The following is a 12,527-nucleotide window of genomic DNA, read 5'->3' on the forward strand; positions in this document are numbered from 1 at the left end:
GACTCAGAGGGCAACTGGATGCTTATGATTTTCATTCGCTGTCCAAATGTGCTTTGGAAGCTAGGCAATCAAGCGCAAGGCTGGGGAAATCCCTGGCATTGTGAGATCTAGATTTGCTTCTATCTAGCCGTGTTGCCTTGCCCAGGTCTTGGGCTTCCTCATCCCTAACTGGAACACCAGTACTGACTTTGCTTGCTGGTTAAGATCATAGCTTCTCTAGGGCCAGACTGTGGGTTGAAATCCTCACTCTGCCATTTACAACTGCGTGGCTTTGGGCAAGTGGCTTTACCTCTCTGTTCTTTGGTTTTCTTTCTTGATCTGGGAATGGTACCTTGACTACAGCCTTGTTTTGAGGTTTGAAGAAGTAATGCATACCAAGGACTTAGAACAGGACCTGGCACATCTCAAGTACTCAATTAATTCTTCTCATCAGGAGAGCTAGAAAGGAAGTAAAAAAATATTTAACTTGTGAAACTTGTATCCTAACAACGGCAACAAAAACGTATTTAGACCAGAGCCTTTCATCTTGCAGAGGAGGAAACAGACCCAGAGAGGTCTTGAAAGTGTTTCCTATTTCTTCTGTAACAAGTCACTACAACACGCATAGCTTTAAACAGCACACATTTATTATTTTACAGGTCTGGGTGTCAGAAGTCTTTTTTTAAATTTAAATTTAATTAAAAAAAACACTTTACTTACTATTACCGGTGTATTATAAAGGATACAACTCAGGAACAGCCAAATGGAAGAGATCCAGAGGATAAAGCATGAGGGAAGGGGGCAGCAGTTTCTCACCCTCTCCAGGAGTGCCACCCTCCCAGCACCTCCCTGTGTTCATCACTTGGTAAGCTCTTGGAACTCTGTTCTACGGGGTTTTGATGGAGGTTCTCTTAGGTAGGCATAATTGATTAAATCATTAGTCATTGGTGATTAGCTCTATCCCCAGCCTCTCTCTCCTCTCCAGCAGTCTGGGGGTGGGGCTGAAGGTCTCAACCCCCCAATCACATTGTTGGTTCCTCTAACAACAGCCCCCATCCACCAATAGTCACCTTGAAACGAGTCTTATGGAGCTAAAGTCAAGGTGCTGGAAGAGTTGGTTCCTTCTTGAGGTTCCTAGGGAGTCTTGATTCCTTGGCTCCCCCAGCTTCTAGAGGTTGTTCACATTCCTTGGCTTGTGGCTGTACCACTCCCCTGTTTGCTGCTGTTGTCGAGCTGCCTTCTCTCTCTGATTTCTGCTTCCTTCTTATAAAGACTCCTGTGATTATATCAGGCCCAACTGGATAATCCAGGAAAATCTTCACTCTCAGGATCCTTAGCTTCTTCACATCTGCACATAAGGTACGTAGTCATAGGTTCTTGGGATTATGCTATGAACTTCTTTGGGGGTGGGTGAGTATTAATCTACAGGTCCTAAGGTCAATGGCTGGTTAGTAGCATGGAATGGTTTCCAGCAAGAGATTACTGGACTTGAATGCTCTTTCCATGTCCTTGTGCTGCCTTGGCTCTTGAAATGACCAGGTGTCCAACCTGGAAGCATCTGGCCAGCATGAGGAGGTATCCTCGAATGTCTGAGGCCTCCTATCTCAGAGCAGTGGCTCCTACATTAGGTTACCACCCCCAGTCAGGAATTATTAGCTGGCAATGCCTCTCCACTTACTGAAGCTGCAAACTTCCTCAGGGGCATGGGTGGACAGGCTGGATCCAAAGCCTGGCTGGTGCAGAGCTGGGTATCTGCTACAATACGCCGATGGCATGGAAGGAAGAGATCACCCAGCCTGGGTCTGCTGGGTCAAATGATGTGGAAGGATGAAGGGTGTGCTTTAGAGCAGTGTTTTCCAAACCTTAGCTGTGGAGGCTTTTTAAACAAAATTTTTAAAAGCATACCCATTAGGATGGCCATGATAAAATATCTCAGAAAATAACAAGTGGTGGGGAGGATGTGGAGAAATTGAACCCTGTGCATAGTTAGGGGAAGTGTAAAATGGTGCAGCTGCTATAGAAAGTATGGAGGTTCCTCAAAAAAATTAAAAATAGTATTACCATATGATCCTGTAGTCCCATTTCTGGATATATACCCAAAGGAATTGAAAGCAGTGACATGAACAGACATTTGTACACCCGTATCCATCACAGCATTTTTTTTAGACAGGGTCTCACTCTGTCACCCAGGCTAAAGTACAGTGGCATGATCATAGCTCACTATAACCTTGACCTCCTGGGCTCAAGCGATCCTCCCATCTCAGTCCCCTTACCTCGAGTAGCTGAGACTATACAGGCATATGCTATCATACCTAGCTAAATTTTTTTTTTTTTTTTTTTTTTTTTTTTTGTAGAGATAGGGCTTCAACATGTTGTCTGGGCTGTTGAACTCCTAAACTCAAGTGATCTTCCTGCCTCAACCTCCCAAAGTGCTGGGATTATAGTCATGATCTGGCAAGCACTTTTTATAATAGCCAAAAATGTGGAAGCAGCCCAACTATGCATTGACTGGTGAGTGGATAAACAAAATACACACACACACACACGCGCGTGCGCACACACACACAATGAAATATGGTTTAGCCTTAAAAAGGAAGGAAATTCTGATACATGCTACAATATGAATGAACCATGGTGACATTATGCTAAATGAAATAAGCCAGTCACAAAAAGACACACAGTACAATTCTGCTTAGAGCAGTCAAATTCACAGGGACAGAATGGTAATTTCCAGGAGCTAGGGGAATGGGGAGTGGGGAGTTATTGTTTAATGGGTACAGGGTTTCAGTTTTGCAAGATGGAAAGAGTGCTGTAGATGGATGGTGACAATGGTAGTAAAACAATATGAATGTACTAAAAATTGTTAAAATGCTAAACACAAAACAGCTCCCACCCTGCCTCTGCCCAAAACCAGGAAGCTAAGAGAGCCGTAAGTGGAGCTGCTGAGGCTGAAGTGGGAGGGGGATGCACACAGCTCTGACTTTTCATCTCCTTTTCACCCTCTGCAGAGTCACCAAGATGTCTATCTGCAACCCTAGAGCTCTTCAGACAGCCCTCGGGAAACCCCGTTTTAAAACCTTGCCAAGCTGACTGAGTAATGGACCCCAGCTTCCTGTAAGTTACAACCAGTGCACCTTGTTGGCACCATGAATTCTCTTGCTTTTTTGTTCTCAAATGTTCTCTGAGTTGCAATGATGGTGGGGAAACACTGCCCCGGGAAGCAAATTCAAGTGGTGCTATGACTCCCAGGAGTCTGCCTTTGGGCTCCGGAAGTGCCATGTGGTGGCTGCATCAGGTCATCCTGGCCTCTAAAGGCAGTGAGACTCTAGGCCTCTGCTGGGGGAGGGCAAGAGGAGGAGGTGCCGAGCAGACATTTTGCTGATGGCCGGGGCTTCCCCTGTTGCACCTGCCCTCTGTGGGAAGTTCTGTCCCCTAGGGCTCCCTTGCAGGGTTGTCTCAGGAGCAGCTGGGGATTAAGTGGAGGGATGGGCACCATAAGCGGAGGGAGCATGTCTTGCTGCTGTTGCCTGGCTTGCAGCTTCACTCTTGGCCCTTCGTTCCTTGGTGTCATCTCACAGGCTGTGCCCATCAGTAGTTGTGGCCTTTGTGAGACTGTGGCTTCCTCTTCCTCTGACTTTGATCTCTCCTTTCTTCCTCCTCCTACTTCGACATCTTTCACCTCCTTCCCCTAGCTGGTCCCTGTGGGCAGATAACTTGACCAGACTGGCTACTGGAAGCCGTCCAAGGCTCAGCTGGAGTAGGCTCTGAAAGGAAAGTGTGGGTCATTAGCTCAGGACGATTGAACAGTCTCTGCTCCCCCTGGTTGCACCTTTTGGCTGTTGTGAAAAATGCTGCTGTGAAGAGGGGTATACAAATTGTCTGTTCACGTTGCTGCTTTCTGTTCTTTTGGGGATATGCCCAGAAATGGAACTGCTGGGTCATATGGTCCAGCCTGCCCCTCTGACCACTGAACCAGACATTGGCTTTAGCAAGTTGGGATGCAGGGGGCTTGGTGAGAAGGGACTGGGAATAATAACAGCCTTTCACCTGTGTAAAAGGGTCAATAAATCCCTGTCACTATGCAGTGTGTGGTGAGGCTCATGTGAGTGATACAGACCATAATATTATAGGAAATTGGAGACAAGAGCCATTACCCAAAATAGGCCATATGGAGTAAGTGGATGTATTAGTAATCTTTCCATTGTGAAGACAAAAAGAATCAAGTCAAAAAAAGTGTGGGCGGGACATTATAGCCAGGAAATCCATAGGTAGACTTAACTTGAGGCCCGAGGCCCGATCCCCGATCTCTGTTCTCAAGTGATGTCATTGGGGAATCTCTGTCTCTCCATCTCTCAGTTCTGCTTTCTCTACATTGGCTTCTTTTTCTCCATGTGATGGCAATGTGGCTTCTGGAATCTTCAGGCTTGCACCCATCTGCTCAGCAGTGAGGTGGCCAGCAGGCTGTTTCTGTGAGACTAGAGGTTTCCTGGTGGACATACATTGGAAGAATAAAGATAAAAGTTTAAAACATAGGTTGGATTCAGGTTTGGGTGTCCTTGAATTTAGTCAAGCTAAGCATTTGGGCTTTGATGAGGGTGTTTGAATAGGAAAGTGACCTGGTTAAATTGGCATCTGGGGAAACTAGCATTGATACAGTGAAATTTGGATGACAGAAGCAAGGGGTGGAGATTGAAATGATCCTTGAGAAGGATGCTATAGATCTCTAGGGGTGAGTGGAGGGCTTGGAGTGACCCTAGAGCATTGTCCACCCACTGTACACTGGCGTGGCTACCGAGAGGCACAGCCAGGAACCCAGTGAATACTAAAGCTGGAGTGGGTGTAGGGATGGCTGGCTGGGTGGATAAGAGATGGAAGTTCTGTAGGGAGAATATACACGTTAGGAGCCCCAGTGAGGATATAATGAGTGAAGTTCTGCCTAGGGTAGGCATACAGGGAAGAGCCTTATTTTACAGTTGCTGATTCCAGCCAGCCAGAGAAGTGCCCACCACCCTCAAGAAGTTTCTCTTTTCTCACTGCAGATGTAACTCACAAGTCAGCAAAGATGAGGGCCCAATATTCCCCACCTCTGACCTGCTTTGTGTCTCGCATATCAGGTTATTGTTTCTGCTGGAAAATTTTAAAGTGTCTTCCCTTATCAGGGAAATCCTGAGTCTTCATATAACTTGTGTCAGGAGAGGTCGGCACCAGTGAACGTTTTCCTGTCCGCCACAGAAGGTTCTATCATATCTCATGTGAGGTTGATCAGTGGGGAGGGATATTGGGCATTCATAAATCTTAAACAAAGTAATTGAATATTTACCACACATTAAATCTTGTGGTAGGTACTGGGACCAAAAGATGAAAAAAGTAGAATAACATTTGTGATTTCTTTGATACCAATGAACAGAAAGCAACCCTGACAAATATAAGCCAAATGGGCAATTAATAGGAAGGATCCTGGGTGGTTTCTAGGATGGATAGAAGGGGAGACTAGCCAGGTGTCTGGAAGAGCAGGAACCAGGCCTGACAGGGTGCCCCATTGCCCCCTTATTAGGAGTCTTCAAGGGACTCTAGAGCTCTCCAGTCTTTTATAGCTCCTTAAGACTTAAATTCCCAAGACAGAGAATCTAATTGGCTCAGGCTTGAATCAGGTGTCTCTCTTGGGAATGATATGTCATGCCCAGGAGATTAAGGGTCATGAAGCAAAGACTTAACTGCCCTTAGGAAATGAACCATTCCTAGAGGAAAGAAACCGCTGTGGTGAGCCAGGCAGCCACTCAAATTGGTATTTACTGTAAAAGCCTCTGTTCCAGAAGCTTCCAAACTAATTGAATCCATTCTTGGTCTGGTAGAAATAAAGAAAACTGACCCAGTATTCCTCTTGATGCCTCAGTGTTCACACCTGTGCATTGGGTTGTCCCCTCTCTTGGCAGGAAATCATTTGCTCCAGGCATCTGGAGATGCTCATCCCATCTTTGAGCAAGACAAGGCACAGGGACTTATTTCATTGTCCACTCACAAGGCTGGCAAACCCCACGCAGTGCATGAATACCAAAGGGGGATACCCAAATTTCCTTAACAGCTCCCCTTCAGGGTATTTTGCAATGGCATCCGCAGCAGATGTACCTGTGAAGGCTCCTTCTCCACCATTGCTTTTTACTTACAATCGGTTACATTTGTGGTCATCTGCTTTTTTTCCCTTCTGGACACAGTTGGTGATTGGTGTTTCTGATGTAAGTGGGTCAGAACCTAAATAGGTCATCCTGGTTTCCTAGATGTTGTAATCATGAAACGAACTGGGCAAGGGAGGGTGAGGGAGAAAAGCCTCACTGGCATCAGGAGGGAGAAGAAAAGGTGTGCTTGGAGCTCAGGGTCCTGCCTTTAGGGGTGTGAAACCTTGGTGATAGGCATTAAGGATCCCTAAGTGAATTGACGGAGCAGTGGCTGTGGGCTTTGAACCAAGTGGAAGATGGTGTGTGCGAAGGATCCCTAAGTGAATTGACGGAGCAGTGGCTGTGGGCTTTGAACCAAGTGGAAGATGGTGTGTGCGAGAGCAACCCTGCATCTGTCTGACCTCATCTCTGACTGTAATAAGAACTGACAGGGATCCTGGACCTTTCAGAGGCTGGAAATATATGGGAGAGGGTAAAGGCAGGAGGAGGGATATGAGGGGTGGTTATGGGCCAAATTATGTCCCCTCCAGATTTATATGTTGAAATTCTATTCCCCAGTCCCTCAGAATGTGACTGTATTTGGGCATAGGCTCTTGAAAGGGGTGATTAAGTTAAAACGAGGTCATTAGAGTGTGCCTAATCCATCATGACTGGTGTCCTTATAGGAAGAAGAGAATTAGACACAGATACATTTGGAGGTAAGACACGTGAGGACACAGGGAGAAGACAGCCATCCACAGCTGAGAGAGAGGCCTACAAGAACCAACTCTGCCCACCCCTTGATCTTGGATGTCTAGCCTTCACAATGAGGTGAAAGTAAATTCCTATTTTTTAAGCCACCCAGTCTGTGGCATTTTGTGATGTCAGGTCTAGCACGTTAATAGAGGGGCCCTATGTGAGGTAATAGGGTTGCATTCCTCTATGCTTCTTTACCCATGGAACTGGCTTTTTGAATTCTCTAAGTTTTTTGCATTGGCTTCTGTTCTGGAAACTCATTGGCTCAGAACTTCTGAGGGCAGCCTCTGCCTCAATCCTCAGCTCCTTTCTCCTTGGCTTAAGGAACTTTCCTATTTGATATCTGAGGCAACTGAGAGAGATTGTTCAGTGCTGACCCCAAGTCCAGCCACAGGACACTTCCTCTTCCTTCTCTGCCTTCCTGGCCTTCTTTCACACTGAGTGACTGCTTCAGAACAACTGTCCTCTTATGTGGGGATGGCCAGATTACCTCATTTTTGTAGATAGTGAGATTAGAACCATGAAGGTATCTCACCGTCAGTGAGCTGGAGACTTCGTTAAGCCCCTGGACTCAGTGTGGTGAGCTTGGAAGATTACACTGAGGTCAGAACTTGCCTGTCTGCTGTCTGACACTCTGTCTGGCCAGGCAGGATAATCTGAGGACAGTGGGAAACATGCCCCAGAATGTCTCCCTTGTGAAGCCTATATGAGATGCTACATTTATTCAGTTCTTGGGATAAAAGGCTTTTGAGAACCCTGTGAATTATCTGGGAAGGCCACGAAGTGTTTTTCCCCCACCTGGAACATTTCTTTTTTAATTTTGATAACTAATTGTTCATTGTCATCACGTGGAAATACAATTGATTCTTCATATATTTTGCATTTGGTTTATTAGACCTTGTAGATTTCTGCAGGTTCCATTGGGTTGTCTACATAAACAACCACGCTTTCTATGCATAAAAACGGTTTTACTCCTTCCTTTCCAATTTAATTGCCTTTTATTTATTTTTTGCCTTATTGCATGAGCTAGAACCTCCAGTGAAATGCTGAAAAGATGTGGTGAGAGTGTCGTTCCTGATCTTTGGGGAAAACGTTCAGTCTTTCACCATTAAGTATGATACTGACTGTGAGTTCTTCAGTGATGTCCTTTATCAGGTTGAGGAAATTCTTTTCTATCTCCGGTTTGCTGAGTTTTATTATTTTAAAATCAGGAATAGAGTTAGATATTAACAAATGCTTCAGCATCTATTGATATGATCACATGCTTTTACTCTTTTAACTTGTTAATCCAACCCTGCATTCCTAGGGTATGTCTCAGTCATGATATATTATCTTTTTTTCCGTATTTTTGAATGCAAGTTGCTGAAATTTTGTTCAGAATTTTTGCATCTATGTTCATGAGGGAATATTAGTTTGTGGTTTTTTCTCACAGTTTTTTTTTTTTTTTTGTCTGATTTGGTATCCAGATAATGGTGGCTTCATATGGGAATTATTCCCCCCCTTCAGTCTTATGGAAGAGTTTGTAGTATAGTAATTAGTAGTGTTTCTTTCCTAAATGTTTGGTACCATTTACTTTGAAGCCATCTGGGCCTGTTTACTCTGTGGGAAGATATTTAATGACAAATTTAATTTCTTTAATACATGAAGGGCTATTCAGGTTAGTTATTTCTTCTTGAATGAGCTTTAGTAGTTTATGTCTTTGAAATAATTTATCTAAGTTTGTGAATTTATTAGCATAAAGTAATTCATAATTTTGAAACATAATTTTAATATCTATAGATTATAAGAGGAGGTCATCTGTCTCTCTCATTCCTGATATTGGTAACCTGTATCTTCTCTCTTTTTTTTCCCAATTAGTCTGATGAGTTTTTTTTTCTTTTTGAGAAGGAGTTTTGCTCTTGTTACCCAGGCTGGAGTGCAATGGTGCGATCTCAGCTCACCACAACCTCACCTCCTGGGTTCAGGCAATTCTCCCGCCTCAGCCTCCTGAGTAGCTGGGATTACGGGCATGTGCCACCATGCCCCACTAATTTTTTGTATTTTTTTGGTAGAGATGGGGTTTCACCACGTTGACCAGGATGGTCTCGATCTCTTGACCTCATGATCCACCCACCTCGGCCTCCCAAAGTGCTGGGATTACAGGTGTGAGCCACCATGCCTGGCCCCAGCCTGATGAGTTTTATCAGTTTCTTCAAAGAGCCAGCTGTTAGTTATTATCTTTTTTCCCTGTATCATTCATGTCTGCTTTACTCTATGACCTTGTCTCTGTGCTTACTTTAGGTTCAATCCCCCCTGCTTTATCTAGTTTGTTAAGGCAAAAGCTGAGGTCATTAATTTAGTTTGTTCTTTTCTTTCCTGATACAGGTGTTTAGTTCTGTGAAATTTCTCCTAAGTGCTGCCTTAGTGGTGTCCTGCACATTTTGATATGTTGCATTTTCATTTTTATTCATTTCTTAATACTTTCTTTTATTTATTTATTTAGAGACAGAGTCTTGCTCTGTCACCAGGCGCCAGGCTGAAGTGCAGTGGCATGATCTTGGCTCACTGCAACCTCCGCCTCCTGGGTTGCAATTCTCCTGCCTCAGCCTCCGAAGTTGCTGGGACTACAGGTGCATGACACCACACCCAGCTAATTGTTGTATTTTTAGTAGAGATGGGTTTTCACCATGTTGGCCAGGATGGTCTTGATCTCTTGACCTCATGATCTGCCTGCCTCAGCCTCCCAAAGTGCTGGGGTTAAGGCATGAGGCACCGCTCCTGGGCTTATTTCTAAATACTTTCTATTTTTCCTTCTGATTGCTTTGTTGACCTATGGGTTATTTGGAAGTATGCTATTTAGTTTCCAAATGTTTGAGTAATTTTTAGAGATGTCTTTAAACACTTTGCATGGCTTGAATCCTTTAAAATGTATCGAGGAACAGTTTTATAGCATAGAATATGATTTATCTTGGTTAACGTTCTGTGTATATTTGAAAAATGTGTATTCTGCTATTGAGTGGGATGTTTTTTAAATGTTACTTAGGTCAGGTTGGTTAATAATGTTCAAGTCTTTCATATCCTATTGATTTTTGTCTATTTGTCTTATCAGTGATTGAGAGAGATATGAAACCTCTGACTGTAAGTGTTTTCATCTATTCTTCTTGCAGTTCTAGAAGCTCTTGCTTCATGTACTTTGAATCTCTGGCAATATTATTTGAATAATAAGAATGATATCATTAGTAAGAATTATTAATATAAAATAAAATATAAAATTTGACTATTATTAATAGTCGAATATTATTATTTGACTCTTTGGCAATATTATTTACTCTAAAATTTACCTTGTCAGATATTGATACCACCACTCAAACTTTCTTTTTATTAGTGTTAGCATGGTATACCATATTTCATCTTTTATTGTTCAACCTATTTCTGTTTGTATATTTAAAATATATTTCTTTTTTTTTGTAGGCAGCATATAGCTGCTTTTTAAAAATCCAATTTGACAGTCTCTGACTTTCAAAATAAATAGCATTTAGACATTTATATTTAGTGTGATTATTATTATTCTTAGATATAGCTAAGTTACTTGAAAACAGTGTTATTTTTTGAGGTCTTACTTTTGTTTTCTTTTTGGAATACAATGGAACAATCTCAGCGCACTGCAACCTCTGCCTCTGGGTTCAAGCAATTCTTGTGCCTCAGCCTCCTGAGTAGCTGGGACCACAGGCGTGTGTCACCAGATAATTGCCCAGATAAATGCCCAGATAATTTTGGTATTTTTAGTAGAGACAGGGTTTTACCATATTGGCCAGTCTGGTCTTGAACTCCTGACCTCAGGTGATCCACCCACTTCACCTGTCAACTACTCACATAGTAAAAAATCTATATATAATTTTTGGCTTCCCAAAACGTTAACTACCAATAGCCTACTATTGATAACATATTGACTGGAAGCCTTACAGGTAACATAAACAGTCAATTAACATATATTTTATATGTTATATGCATTATGTACTGTATTCTTACAATAAAGTAAGCTAGAGAAAAGAAAGTATTATTAAGGAAATCATAAGGAAGAGAAAATATATTTACTATTTATTAAGTGTGAGTAGATCATCATAAGGACCATCATTCTCTTTCTTTTCATGTTGATTAAGCTGAGGAGGAGGAGGAGGAGGAAGAGAATGGACTGGTTTTTGTCTCGGGGTGGCAGTGGAAGAAAATCCAAGCATAAGTGGACTTGTGCAGTTCAAACACATGTTCAAGGGTCAACCTTGTTACACAGGAACTGAGCGGTGTTTAGTCTAGGACAGGGGTCCTCAACCCCCAGGCTTTGTACCAGTAGCCGTTCATAGCCCATTAGAAACTGGGCTGCACAGCAGCAGGTAAGCGGTGGGCCATTACAAGCAATGGTAAGAATTACTCTCTGATCTCCATCTCCTGCCAGATTAGTGGCATTAGATTCTCATAGGAGCATGAATCCTATAGTGAACTGCGCATGTAAGGGATCTAGGTTGTGTTCTACTTATGAGAATCTAACTAATGCCTGATGATCTGAGGTGGAACAGCTTCATCCCAAACCATCTGCCCTCATCACCCCCATTTGTGGCAAAAATTGTCTTCCAAGAAACAATTTTTTGGTCTCTGGTGCCAAAAAGTTTGGAGATTGCTGGTCTAGGGCTAATTATTCCCCACTACTGAGTATTCTCAGTAAGACGCTTCAAAAACACCCTTCTGGGTACTCTACTCAATGTTCCATGAAGTCTGGGCTTTTCTGGTCTTGCTAGTGGGAACAGGTTTTATTCCTATCCCTGAGTGAGTGTTGGGTCCTGTTTCCTCTAATCCATTTGAACAGTTCTTTCCCAAGCCTTTGTTAGTTTCCTCACTTATATGAAGACTTGAGGGGGACTATCTGCACATCTCTGGTGATCTCTCTCTTTGAGGCTGTCTCCTCTCTGATCATCTGACAATAGCTGCTGTAGTATCTCCAGACTCTCAGGTGTCTTGTTAACTCAGGGAGTCTGCTGGGTCCCATTTGCATCAGGGCCTGGAGACTTTCTTAAGGCAGTAAGCTGGGGGTAATCTTAGGACTTATCCTATTTGTTTCTGCTTTCTCAGAAATCACTGGCTTTGGTGTCCATTTCTTCCTTATATATTATCTGGTCTCCCGGTTATTTCAGTGGCAGGGTAAATGTGCTTCCTGTATTCTATCTTGGATAGAAACCGAAGCCTTAGATAATGTTTTTTTTTTTCTTTAAAAGAATACTGTTTTTTAAACTGCATTTGAACAGCTTAAAGGGGGCTTGTGTTCTCAATGTGCCACAGCCCCTGACATTTCCTAGTTCATTATTTTGGTTCACTTCTTTCATTTGTGTTCCTTGCTGGCCCTTTTAGTCATTTTAATTTGCAACCCTTTAAACACATGGGACGTAGAATAGGTAAGTTTTGGTGATGGTGGGCATGACAGAGTATAGACAGGAGGTACCTTGAGTGGGGATAGTAACATGATATTTTAATCTTTGTATCCCTAGTACACATACCTTGAACACATATATATTTGTTAAAGGGATAAAGATAGGACCAGGAAAATCTGAATTATTGCTTGGTTGGTCAACAGGTTTCTGGACTTTTAATTTAAGTATGCCCTCCGAAATGTTT

General features: G+C 42.9%; 1 long non-coding RNA gene across 1 annotated transcript; it reads left to right on the forward strand.

The window, feature by feature from the left end:
• The first annotated feature begins 565 nt into the window (after positions 1 to 565).
• LOC118145127 (uncharacterized) lies at positions 566 to 8,527 on the forward strand. The gene is made up of 5 exons (XR_004730298.3): positions 566 to 844; positions 1,252 to 1,338; positions 2,334 to 2,490; positions 2,988 to 3,093; positions 6,818 to 8,527. It is a non-coding gene; the product is annotated as an uncharacterized LOC118145127 (long non-coding RNA).
• Positions 8,528 to 12,527: the final 4,000 nt, after the last annotated feature.

The sequence above is a fragment of the Callithrix jacchus genome, chromosome 8, assembly GCF_049354715.1.
Source record: "Callithrix jacchus isolate 240 chromosome 8, calJac240_pri, whole genome shotgun sequence".
Taxonomy (NCBI): Eukaryota; Metazoa; Chordata; class Mammalia; order Primates; family Cebidae; genus Callithrix; species Callithrix jacchus.